Source organism: Bufo bufo, chromosome 11 (genome assembly GCF_905171765.1).
Source record: "Bufo bufo chromosome 11, aBufBuf1.1, whole genome shotgun sequence".
Classification (NCBI taxonomy): Eukaryota; Metazoa; Chordata; class Amphibia; order Anura; family Bufonidae; genus Bufo; species Bufo bufo.
The window spans coordinates 64,730,219-64,744,053 of NC_053399.1; the positions used below are offsets into that span (position 1 = coordinate 64,730,219).

Genomic DNA, 13,835 nt, shown 5'->3' on the forward strand with positions numbered 1-13,835 from the left:
GACAGACCACCTAAGGCACTCCTCCACTGCAATTTGGCAAGGGGTGGACGGACCCACCCCTGGTTTCAGTCAGCTGAAGCCACCTCTGCCCACCCAGAAGTTATGCGTGTGAAAAATACTTCACCTTCACGTCAGCATCGAGGTTTCATTATACATGTGTTTGTGCTGTAAGTACTAAACTACCGCACGATTAATATGCATTCATTACATCGTAATAAAAAAACGTAAAGAGCAACCCGAGAGCATAGCATGAACACCGCATCCTCCTGTTTTTTGCGCTAATGCCTGCAAAACTACATGTCCCAGAGTGCTTTGTGGTAGCAGGAGAGGGCGGGGACTCGAAAAGGCGTGTGGTCCAAGTACGTGAAAGGGCGGAGCCAGGAAAGCTAAGCGGGGAATGGTAGGGGCGTGGTCTGACGTGGAGGAGCACTGTTCCCTGTGATGACGTTGATGATGTGGATGACGTCAGCGAACTTGAGGCTTTTCGGGGAATGCGCGTCCACATGTCCGCGTTCGCGACGCTTCCATCGGGCCTGGGGAAGGGGGGGTGTCGCTGCGCCGCCATTACTGTATAGAGCAGGAGCTGCACGGAGGGATCGGCGGCTGGAGAGGGAAGGAGAGCGGCGAGTCCCGAGATAAGAGCAGCCGCAGCAGCGAGGAGATGGGGCGGATATGTGGCCACTAGACAGGTGAGGAGAAAGCGGGCTCTGAGCTGGCCGGGGATCCGGAGGGAGGCAGGCCGGGGCTGTCAGGACCTTGCCGGTGGCGGACATCACTGATAGGAGGGTCGTGCTGACTGTGAGATCGGCCCGGTAATGGCTCCCAGGAAGTTAGTGGAGCCCGATCACAGATTTGTATGGGGGTGGGGGATATTATCGGGGAGCTGTGACCGCCGCTATCCAAGTATCCTCCACCTCTATGGGCAGCAGCCTAGGGGCCGTCATGTCCATGGGGCAGAGGGTTGGAGATGGAGGACATGGGCTGAGGTGACCCAGCACCCTCAGGAGAGGAGCCGCAGATGTGTCTGGGCAGGACCAGGGCGACCCTCAAATGTGATCCCAGGTGACTGGAGTTCACTGGCAGTGAGCGGCACAGATTGATGGAGTACTTCCTCCAGGGATTGGGCAGCCCCTCCATGCCCAGCTCCCTGACTTTGTGCACCTTGGAGGGCATCCTTTTTGGGGCTGAGGCTATGGAAAGCCTCGCTCTAATCCCCTCTGCTGCCAGATGGCTTTGCGAGTCATTGTAGGGATGTCTGACAGTGAAGGAATTAAGCCGAATCCAGCGTTTGTGGGACAGTAACTATTTCATGGCCTGTGCGTAGTCTAAAGGAGACGCCGCCGCAGGTTTTATTGCAGGTTTTTTTCTGTATTAGTTTTTGCTTTGTCCTTTGGTTTACTACATGAAATGACTACATTGTAAGTATGGCTTTACATCCCCAACCATCAGTGGTGGAGTTGTAGGAAGTCAGACGTTGTTGGGGCCCAGTTTGGTTTTATTTCTGGGGGTCCACTGTCCGATATTCATAGAGAAGTGCGTCCTCTGCTCAGGTACATTCATTACAATTCCCTTTTCCTTTGTGCCCAGCTTTGCACCTTTCCAGGCGTAGAGTAGACGTCTCCTTATAACGGTTGTATGAGGGCAGCACCCGGCGGAGAGCTTCAAGGACCACCTTTAGGACTAATGCACACGGCAGGGTCCGCAAAAAACCAGACAGCACTGTCCGAAGCAAGGGGCAGAATTCAATGAACCTGTCCAATTGTCTGTTTTGCAGACAAGAATACGCTTTTATTTATTTTTTTACAGGATGCACCTGGGTTGTGTCCGCATTTTGCGGACCTGAAAACAAAGTAATGTGCAGGAGGCCTTAGGCTGGGGCTCCACGACAGCAAGTCGCAGAAAAGTGGTGGGGCCAGAAATATTTGTGCGGCTATTATAGGGCTGTTAAAGAAACCAAGACACCGAAAAGTCGCAGGTACCCTGCATTGTGGTCTAAAGTGGCGTGCACCTGTGCCAAAAATCTAGCAATGTTGGATTTTCTGTAGTAGTGTGTTGCGGTTTTCTAGCGCCTTACGATTGGCAGTGTGTATTTGCATATAGCACATGCTGCAAAGGACTCCCATGACTCCAGAGAAGTATATGAGGCTACGAAGTCTGTACATAAGCCCATCTTAGGCCGCTTTCACACGGCCGTCCCAGATTTGCTCTGGATGCGCTGCGTGTGCATTGCGGGAAAACCGCACGAGTAGGCACGCAATTGCACCAGCTTTGACTGCGATTGCGTTCCGATGTTCAGTTTTTTCCGTGCGAGTGCAATGCGTTTTGCACGCACGTGAGAAAAAAACTCAATGTGGTACCCGGACTTCTTGACTGAAGTTCGGGTTGGCATTCGGTGCTCTATTCATTTTATTATTTTCCCTTCTAACATGGTTATAAAGGAAAATAATAGCATTCTGAATACAGAGTGCTTACTAAAATGTGTATTCAGGGGCGAAAAAATATACTCGCCTCATCCAATTGATAGCGCAGCCGGCATCGTCTTTTTGCTTCTTCTTTCAGGACCCGCAAAAGGACCTTTGACGTAATCGCGCTCATCATGTGGTGAGGGCGGTGACATCAGCGCAAGTCCTGCTGAATGAAGATAGAAATCTTACATCTTCATTCAGCAGGACCTGCGCTCACGTCACTGCGCTGACAACTCCGGCCCGCCCCCATTATAGTCAATGGGGGGGGGTGTACTAGCGCCAGCACGAATCTGCCAGGCTGTTCACAGACTGCCGGAGTTCCTTGCTGCTAGTGTGAAACTAGCCTAAGGCTGCGTTCACATCTCCGATTTGGTGATCCGGCGCAAATGCAGGTGATGAAACAAAAACAGTGCGTGCAACGGTTTTTGTCTAGCCGCAAATCAAATGAATCGCTGCTGGAGCTCACTGCAGTCAATAGAGATTGGGCGGTGAAGTAGAGGATCTGGCGGACTGCTCAGTTCTGTCAATTTTTTTTATGCCAATTGCTTCTTTCCCATCCCGTAAAATGATTGTCCCACGAAAAATATTTACGTCTTTCAAACCAGCATCTGAATACTGCTGTAATTGTGTGTAATTCCAAATGTAGTATAGCCACTGAGTTATTCACTGAAATAATTGTGTAGCGCCACCTGCTGTTTGCTCTCTTTCTAATTTTGCTGTCCTGCTCACTGAGATGGAAGCACATGCTTAGTTCCTTCCCTCAACTGCCCCCAGCTGCAGCAGAAAGGACATGCCCCCGGACAGTGCTCGCCCCCTAAGATGTCAGCTTGAAAGAAATCTAGCAGAGCAATGAATGGGGGATCTCTGGATCCATGTGAGGTACAGGGCTGGTTCTAGCTTTGTTAGAGATTACCATGTACCATATGTCGTCTGATTTCATTTTTTACATTCATCCTGATGATAAAGGACAACGGATGCAATGATAGCTAGCCGACAGCAGTTTTTCCTTGGTCACCCTCATAAACATGCCTGTTAAACTATGGAAAGAAGTACAACAGCAGGTGCCAGAGACATCAGATAGACTTTATTAAGGGGGTCCCCTACTTTATTAACCAGAGCAGAGAACCCCTGGAAACATCTTCCATTGCCCGGAAAGAATGAGTGATCATGACTTGTTACCTATTCATTGTGCGGTTGGCTGCCGCAGGTCCGAAGCGACGCCAGAAAGCTTCATGAGGGCCTTTCAGCAGCACGTCTCCCCTTGTATCCACACTACTGTTCACATATTATTGACTTTTTTTTTAGATTTTCTTCGCGTTTGCCACTGCAACGGGTTAGTCATGGTGAACTAGTGAAAGTTATAGCTTTGGTTGCGGTTTCCTCCTCCAATGCCGAAAGGTTGTGAAAATATAAATTGTAATAAAACGCTGGTTTTCTAATGTTACCATCAGGATATGACCTCACAACCCAGCACTCTTGGGGTTAACAATGCAGGTATATATTTTTTCAAATGAAAACTAGAAAGTTGTGGCCATATACTGTATATTGTGAAATGAGGATCAAAGTTCAGGGGAATTCAGATGTTATGAGGTGAAGATTGGAATTCCCCATTCCAGGCCCTTTCCACTCCCTAATGAGAGGTTTTCTAGCGTCCTGATTATCTTCATGTGGTCACGCTTGTTTTTGGGCCCTGGTGTTGGCCTTCATTAGTATTGTCGTTCTCACTGTGCTCGGAGAATCTGTCTGTAATGGCGATGTCACACAGATTGGGTGCGTTTCCGGAGCTTGGCCTGTTGCTAAGCAATGGCAGAGGGTAGGTCTGTGTATGTAAGCCCATGGGTAAACTTATTTTATTCCTCATGGCGTATACATCATGGAAGCCCTGTAAAATGTCTAGTTGTGGTGACCAGTCTGCCCTTGTGTAGATGTGTCCTATATGCAGCATCTTCTGCTACTTCTGAATCCTATTCCACTTCATGAACCCAACACTCCAGTTCCGTTCATCACGTGATTGTAGTCACTGTGTTACTTATTACATAGCTCCGGGCTGGTCAGGTCACAAGCAGCCAGGCCTTCACTAATGGAGCTTAACCTTTTTAGGTTTTCTCCTGATGTGTTTGAAAATGTTTCCACTAATGGTTAATTGAAACCATGGGATGTATTTATGGTTGCTAAACTTCATTTTTTTGGGCATCTCTTTCCCTCGTATTCCCTGATGGACTGTTTCCAGTATTGCACTGTTTTCTGACTGGTATGTGGACCTGTAATGTAGACTGAGGTCACGATGTAGGGCTACCATGCTATTCTCCTGCTTTATCTCCACACCATTTCCTAATGCTTATGGATTGTGAGCTCTGACCAGTGGTGCGCACACACCCTGATGGCTAATATGCCTTCTCATAGAGGAGGAGCAGCGTGGTCATGTGTGAAGAATGTTTGGCTTATAACCTTAGTCATGTTTCAAGTCTTTATTAAAAGTTCAGACATTGACTCATAGGGTAACTACCCCCCCATTAGGTGGCAGAGACGGGTTTCCTTCTTCCTGGAGGAGATCTACTCTGGATCCCTTTTTCCCCCCCAGGGAGCATTGTCTGCAGAAGAGGTGTTTTTCCTACTGATCAGCATTTGAAAGCATGGCAGTGAAGCAAGTGCAGTCACTTTTATGGGGGCACCACCACTAACTCTTGTCTGTAAGGGTAGGGCATACATGTGTTTTAAGTAGGAAGAGGGCAGGAGGCCATGGCCGTATCCCCTGGCAGTGGCTTATCTCCTTGAGAATTAAAGGATTGGACAGTTGAAATCCAACATTCCCGATGTTAATCTGTTCGTAGCGATTTTTTTTTTTTTTTTATCTGGCTGGATCTCCGCCAGACCCCATTATAGTCATCGGGGCTGGCGGACATGCCAATAACATCCATCATTGCTGGGTCCAGAGAGCTCAGGCAGGCTGTTCTCTGCCGAAACTGGGAACAGCAGTGTGAAAGGAGCCTTATTCCCACTGATTGGGGGATTGATGGGAGGTACCCATAGACATTAGATGGTCAGCCATTCTGGCTGAAAACGTTGGGTTCAACTTGCTGATCATACACCCTTGAAAAATTATGATTGATGGCCTGCTGATGACCCTCTAAAACATTACGGGCGAGGGCCTACTGCTGAGCTGACCATCTAAAACATTAGGGGTGAGGGTCTGCTGCAGAGCTGACTCTCTAAAACATTAGGGGCGAGTGCCTGCTGCTGAGCTGACCATTGAAAAAATTATGGGCGAATGCCTGCTGGTGACCCTCTAAAACATTACGGGCGAGTGCCTGCTGCTGAGCTGACCATTGAAAAAATTATGGGCGAATGCCTGCTGCTTAGCTAGCTGTTGACCCTCAAAAACATTACATGCGAGAGCCTGCAGGTGAGCTGACCCTCTACAACATTAGGATTGGTCTCTTATCCCCTGCCACAGCTCTGCGGCGGTGTGCTGTTTGTCACCTAAGCAGATCAGCTTAAGCACGGCCTGTTGCCGCTTCCCCACTGCAGTGCTACACTGCTTCCAGCTACCGACTGATTGGTGCTGCAAGAAGATAATTCTGGGGTGGAATGGAAGTGGAGGAGAAGTGGGGGTTGGAGCCACTAATGTAGGTGTGGTGGAAACCCTGATGGAATTAGGGCCCGCAAACCTTGGCGTCGGTAGCACCTGTGCCATCCCAGGGTATGACTCGCTCCCGGCCTCCACAACATTCACCCAGTGTGCCGTCAGGGAAATGTAGCGTCCCTGGCCGAATGCACTTGTCCATGTGACAGTGGTTAAGTAGACCTTCCTAGTAACTGCGTTGGTCATGGCACGGGTGATGTTACGGGGCACATGCTGGTGTAAGGCGGGCACGGCACACCGTGAAAAAATAGTGGTGTCTTGGGACTGCGTAACGAGTTATGGCCACCGACATCAGGCTGCGGAAGGCCTCAGTGTCCACAAGCCTAAATGGCTACATTTTCAGTGCCAGTAATTTGGGAAGTTGTGCATTTAGTGCTATGGCCTGTGGGTGGGTCGCTGGGTATTTGCGCTTGCGTTCAAATGCCTGGGGTAAGGACATTTGTACGCTGCGCTGGGGCACGGAAGTGGATGTGTCACTGATGGTGCTTGTGAAGGTGCAGGGCGGGAGGCATCTGGGCCTGCGCCCTCGACAGGGGATTGGCCAGCACGTAACACAGGGGAAGAGGAGGCAGTGGTGTGACCCGCAGACATAGATTGTGGACACAGGCTTTCGGCCCACCTATTACGGTGCTTTGATGCCAAGTGGCAGATCATGCTGGTGGCGGGGAGGTTGCTAGTGTTCACGTCCCTGCTCATTTTTGTATGGCACAGTTTGCAAATTACAATTCTTTTGTCGTCTGCACTTTCCTCAAAAAAGCGCCAGACTGCGGAATACCTACTCCTTGGCAAGGGAGATTTCTGCAAGGGTGTGCTCCCGTGTACAGTTGCGGGCCTGTTTGATGTGGCCCGCCTTCTCCCTCTTGCCACCCCACTGCCTCCTCCAGCCTGTTGCGGTGCTGTGGATCTCTCCCCCTCTGTACTGCTGTCCTCGCTTGGCTTGCCACCTTCCCAGGTTGGGTCAGTGACTTAATCGTCCACCACCTACTCTTCCAATTCCTCACTCTGCTCATCCTCCTGACTTGTTGACCTAACAACCACCTCAGTTATTGACAACCTTGTCTCATCCTCTTCATCAACCTCTTGAGACACTAATTGCCGTTCCCCATCGTCATCTTCTTGTGACTGTTGATGCTCAAGAGTTTGGGATTTAGGGCACAAAATCTCATGTCCCTCTTCAAGCGGGCATGTCGAGAGGCCCAAATGAAGGAATGGCGCTGAAAAGAGCTCCTCGGAATATCAGAGTGTGGGATCAGTTGTTTGGCAAGACTCTCCATGGTGGGAGGAAGGAGGATCAGGGTGAGGATTGGGTTGAGCAGACTCCTGGCTACTGAGACTGACTGGACTTTGTGGAAGACAGGGTGGTTCTTAACAGACTGGAAGCATTATCTGTTGCAATCCAACAGACCACCTGGTCGCACTGGTCTGACTTCGAGAGCATTGTCCTGCGCCACCCTGCAAACTGGGACATGAAGCTAGGTATCATGGATGATTTCAATGCGCCCAGGGCTACGGCCTCTGTGTGCACCATCTGCATCACGGCCACTTCCCTGTCCCTTATTTCTCGCCTTCTTCATATTGCATGTTATGCTTGAAAGTATGTCACACGTACAGTAGCGTAGGATTTGTATGTGTATGCGCAAAAATGTGATTTGTGATGTGGAAACGTCACACAGGAGATAAACCGCAGATAATGTCGCTGATGTCACCAGCAGCTAATATAAAATTACAGGGAATGTCAGAGGTATTTGGGATGTGGAAACGTTACACAGGAGGTATACCCCAGGTAATGTCGCTGTCCGCAGCGGACGCAGTCTACGGAAAAAGTACACTGGATGTGACATATATTTTTTGGATGCGCACACTTTACACAGGCGATGTAGCGCAGATAATGTCGCTGTCTCCCGCTGCCTAACTATTGCACGCTATTTAGCGCAGGATGCGCTAAAAATAGATATTGCTGCTGCCACACACAACAATAGTCCTTAAAAGGACTTTTGGGTCTCTGACAAGTTTTTCAACTTAAAGAAAAAAATAATTCACGCCCTACACTATCTTTCCCTTCTTCAGTACAGCTCTCCCTGACTAACACTGAGCTGAACACATGTCATCACTGTGATGCCAGTAACCAACATGGCTACGGCATTACTGTGGGCAGTACTTACCTGCACGTTTATTGGCGCCGTAGCAGCCAACAAACGTGCGGGGAGGAGACTTGCATTACGCTAGAGCACATGCAGTATTCGGCCAAATTCCGCCATGTGCCGAGCATCGAGATGCTCGAGCCGAACTGCAGTTGGGCCAAGCATGCTGATCAGCACTAGCGTTTGAGAACTGCAGTAGAAATATAAAATCTGGTTCCTATGGGCTCCATGTGTTATCTGTATCCATATAAAACATCACTTTTTGTGAGCGCTGTCAGATTGGTCATGAAATTAGGAATTTCGCTGCACGTTAATTTGGGTTTTACGTTTGGTGCCACGGTCACTGGTTGGGATAGCTTACTTAGTGCCTTGTTTTCCCTTCGTTGATACTGTCGCTCAGTCTGCACACATACACTGACTAAATGTTTAGGCCACATACCTCCTGTGTAGCTGGGATCCTAAGTTCGCAAGAGCAGATAGACTACTTTAGGAACCGCTGACGTCTTCTGTCTGCACTAGTTATCAGTAGCATTAGGCCTCATGCACACAACTTTTTTTTTTTGCGGTCTGCGAAAACGGGGTCCGTGATCCGTGTCCGTTTTTTCTTCCGTGGGTCTTCCTTGATTTTTGGAGGATCCACGGACATGAAGGAAAAAGTCGTTTTGGTGTCCGCCTGGCCGTGCGGAGCCAAACGGATCCGTCCTGTCTTACAATGCAAGTTAATTGGGACGGATCCGTTTGACGTTGACACAATATGGTGCAATTGCAAACGGATCCGTCCCACATTGACTTCCAATGTAAAGTCAGGAGTCCCTATTATATCATTGGATCTGAGTTTTCTCCAATCCAATGGTATATTTTAACTTGAAGCGTCCCCATCACCATGGGAACGCCTCTATGTTAAGTCTGGGCCGGCACCAGGTGTAGATGCCCATCATTGGTGGCAGCGGAGAGTTCCGATCGGAGTCCCAGTTTAATCGCTGGGACTCCGATCGGTAACCATGGCAACCAGGATGCTACTGCAGTCCTGGCTGCCATGGTTACTTAGCAATTTTAGAAGCATTATACTTACCTGCTCTGTCTGTGGCCGGCCGGGCGCTCCTCCTACTGGTAAGTGAAAAGTCTGCACTGGCCACCAATGAATGTAATACAGGGGAGGGAGGGGGGTGTGCCCCCTCCTGCCTTGCAGCACCTGATCTCTTACAGGGGGCTATGATCCGCACAATTAACCCCTCAGGTGCCGCACCTGAGGGGTTAATTTTGCGGATCACAACCCCCTGTAAGAGATCGGGTGCTGCCAGGCAGCAGGGGGCAGTCATGTACACAGTTCGTAGTATATTCTAACTTGAAGCGTCCCCATCACTATGGGAACGCCTCTGTGTTAGAATATACTGTCGGATATGAGTTTTCACGAAGTGAAAACTCAGCTCTGAAAAAGCTTTTATGCAGATGAATCTGCGGATCCGTCTGTGTGAAAGTAGCCTACGGCCACGGACGCGGATGTCAATCTTGTGTGCATCCGTGTTTTTTCACGGACCCATAGACTTGAATGGGTCCGTGAACCGTTGTCCGTCAAAAAAATAGGACAGGTCATATTTTTTGGACGGACAGGAAACACGGATCACGGCCGCGGATGAACAACGGTGCATTTTCCGAGTTTTCAACGGACCCATTGAAAGTCAATAATGGGTCCGCAGAAAATCACGGAAAACGGAACAACGGCCACGGATGCACACAACGGTCGTGTGCATGAGGCCTTAAGAGGATTGAAAATCTTTGCAAAAATCAGCAAAAAGTTGATATGTAAAGGCAGTTTTACCTGGGCTGATTCTTGGCCAGATAATTGCTAACTGCGTTCATAGGAATGCTCGTTAGTGATTATCTGGCAGTGTAAGGCCCCTTTCACACGGGCGAGTATTCCGCGCGGATGCGATGCGTGAGTTGAACGCATTGCACCCGCACTGAATACCGACCCATTCATTTCTATGGGGCTGTTCACATGAGCAGTGATTTTCACGCATCACTTGTGCGTTGCGTGAAAATCGCAGCATGCTCCTCTGTGCGTTTTTCACGCAAAGCAGGCCCCATAGAAATGAATGGGGTTGCGTGAAAATCGCAAGCATCCGCAAGAAAGTGCGAATGCGGTGCGATTTTCACGCATGGTTGCTAGGAGATGATTGGGATGGAGACCCGATCATTATTATTTTCCCTTATAACATGGTTATAAGGGAAAATAATAGCATTCTGAATACAGAATGCATAGTAAAATAGCGCTGGAGGGGTTAAAAAAAAATTAAATTAAATTTAACTAACCTTAGTCCACTTGATCGCAAAGCCCGGCTTCTCGTCTGTCTCCTTTGTTGAACAGGACCTGTGATGACGTCACTCTGGTCATCACATGATCTTTTACCATGGTAAAAGATCATGTGATGACTGGAGTGACGTCATCACAGGTCCTGTTCCTGTAATTAATGCTCACCACAGGTCCTGTTCAACAAAGGAGACAGACGAGAAGTCGGTGAGTTAAATTATTTTTAATTTTTCTTAACCCCTCCAGTGCTGTTTTACTATGCACTCTGTATTCAGAATGCTATTATTTTCCCTTATAACCATGTTATAAGGGAAAATACAATCTACAGAACACCGATCCCAAGCCCGAACTTCTGTGAAGAAGTTCGGGTTTAGGTACCAAACACGCACGATTTTTCTCACGCAAGTGCAAAACGCATTACAATGTTTTGCACTCCCACGGAAAAATCGCGTGTGTTCCCGCAACGCACCTGCACATTTTCCCGCAACGCCCGTGTGAAAGGGGCCTAAAGGTGCCGCCGATTACTCAGTGAATGAAGGTTCATCGGGTAATCACATCTTTCATGCGGACAGCTAAGGCCTCTTTCACACGAACAATACGGATTGGCTCCGGTTGCGTTCAGTGAAACTCGCACCATTTTGCAAGCAAGTTCAGTCAGTTTTGTCTGTGATTGTGTTCCTTTGTTCAGTTTTTTCAGCGCGGGTGCAATGCACTTTAAAGCTTTTTTTTACGCAAGTGAAAAAAAACTGAAGGTTTACAAACAACATCTCCCAGCAACCATCAGTGAAAAACGCATTGCACCAAGACACATTCTGGTTACATCCGGATGCAATGCGTTTTTCACTGAAGCCCTATTCACTTCTATGGGGCCAGGGCTGCGGGAAAAACGCAGAATATAGAACATGCTGCGATTCTCGCGCAATGCAGAAATGAATGGGTCAGAATTCAGTGTGGGTGCCATGCGTTGCATGTGTGACACTGGTTTTGTACTATCCCATTCACTTGCGTTTTACTAAACTTCAAATCTGTTTAAAGGGATTCTGTCAGCTGGATTTTAGTACCAGAGCTATTGACATCACCACGTCCCTCTGGCCGTTGGTGCCCAGCCGCGCCCATTCTCTAGGAGCCAAGCACCGCTAATTATTCACGTAATCTCGCGCATGCGCCCTGGATCCACTGGTCAGCGCCCGCGAGCGGAGTGTGCAGACAGCTGGTGCACGAGAGGAGATGAGGAGTGAATAATTAGCAGGGGGCAGTGCTGGGCTCCTAGAGAATGGGCGCGGCTGGGCACCAACGGCCAGAGGGACAGCCCCTTGGGCACGTTGATGAGGTAATTAGCATATTAAAGCAAATTTTTTTTGTTTCTTTTTGTTAAAAAAAATAAAATAAAAATGACAACCCAGATGGCAGTAATACTGGTATATTTTAAAACAAACCGAGGAGACTGACGTGGTGATGTCAAAAGCTCTGGTACTAAAATCCAGCCGACAGAATCCCTTTAAACCCAGGAAATCCAAGGTTTCCCTCAGCACTATTCTCACTGGGATTATCCAGTTTGGGAAGTTATTTTTTGTGCGTAAGGCTGCCCCGTTAATGACCTAGGTTTATAGAGAAAATAAGGCTCTCATTATGCTTCTAGTTTAATGAAGGAGTTTCCTGTCTTGATAATTTTGGTTGTTTAACAGGTTGCTTGTAGAGGAAAGCTTATGATTTACACCCAAAATGTACATTTTGGATAGGTTGAAGTACCTATTTTATTTTTTGCAATTTTTTACTTGCTGCTCTGGCTTTTATCTTATCAGGGTAGCTCCTTAATGGGGTTTTTTCCGATATTTATTAGCTGACGGCCTATCCTCTGGCGACACTGAGTAGTGTCGCGGCTTTTCTCGGCTCACCAAGCTCAGCGTCGTACATTATATAGCGGCTGTGCTTGGTATCGAGCTCAGACCCTTTTACTCGCTGAGCTGCTCGTGGGCCATGGGAGAAAAAAACCTCCCAGGCTGTGAGCTCTGCGCTGTGATTGGCCAGCACTACAGCCTAGGAGAAGGAGACGCCCACAGGACAAGGGAAGACACCGCCTACTATAACTTAAAGAGCAAAGGTACCGGAGCCTATAACGGGAGAACGGAGCGGCGCCCGGGGATAATAGTAAGTGCAGTGAGATCCCCGGGCGCCGCTCTACATGTCTGTATACTTAGTTCACAATGTTTTTACAAGTGAAAGGTCCTCTTTAAAAGCTGATAATGGGGGCAAATAAGCTGATCTGGGTCTGAGAGGCATAAGGGCTGATGAGAGGCATAAAAAAATGCTATTGTTTAAAACTTAAATAAATAAAAAGTATACATATTCGGTATTGCCGCTTCCATAAGAGCCTGCTGTATAAAAATATCACATGACCTAATCCGTCAGATGGACACCGTAAAAAATTATATATTTTTTTTAGTGTCAAAAAAACTTTTTTGTCACCTTGCGTCACAAAGTGTAATACCAAGCGGTCAAAAATTCATATGCAGCCTAAAATAGTACCAAACCGTCATCTCATACTGAAAAAAATGAGCCCCTACATAAGACAGTCACCCAAAATTGAAAAAAACGATGGCTTTCAGAATATGGAGACATTAAAAAAATATTTTTTTTCAAAAATGCTTTATTATGCAAAATTGAAACAAACAATTGTCGCGTCCGTAAAAACCTGCTCTATAAAAATATCACACGATCTAAACTGTTAGATGAACACTGTAAATAACAAAAAATAAAAACTGTCTCAAAACAGCTATTTTTTGCTACCTTGCCTTACAAAAAGTGTAATATAGAGCAACCAAAAATCATATGTACCCTAAAATAGTACCAACAAAACGGTCACCTTATCCCGTAGTTTCCAAATTGGGTTTTTTTTTTTTGTATTGTATTGTTGGTACTAGTTTAGGGTACATATGATTTTTGGTTGCTCTATATTGCACTTTTTGTGAGGCAAGATAACAAGAAATAGCTGTTTTTTTGCACCGTTTTTTATTTTTTATTTACAACATTCATCTGACAGGTTAGATCATGTGATATTTTTATTGACCAGGTTGTCACGGATGCGGCGATACCTAATATGTATACTTTTTTTTTTTTTTTATTTATGTAAGTTTTACACAATGATTTCTTTTTTGAAACAAAAAAAATCATGTTTTAGTGTTTCCATAGTCTGAGAGCCATAATTTTTTTCAGTTTTTGGGCGATTACCTTGGGTAGGGTATGATTTTTGCAGGATGAGATGACTGTTTTATTGG

The 13,835-nt window shown here is 47.3% G+C and overlaps 1 protein-coding gene across 1 annotated transcript in view; it reads left to right on the top strand.

Annotated features, from left to right (window-relative positions):
- Positions 1 to 495: 495 nt before the first annotated feature.
- ARHGAP5 (Rho GTPase activating protein 5) overlaps positions 496 to 13,835 on the top strand; it is a 127,704-nt gene continuing 114,364 nt past the window's right edge. The window contains exon 1 of the mRNA XM_040412796.1: positions 496 to 689. The gene's annotated coding sequence lies outside the window, so the exon portion shown is untranslated. The remainder of the gene's footprint in view (positions 690 to 13,835) is intronic.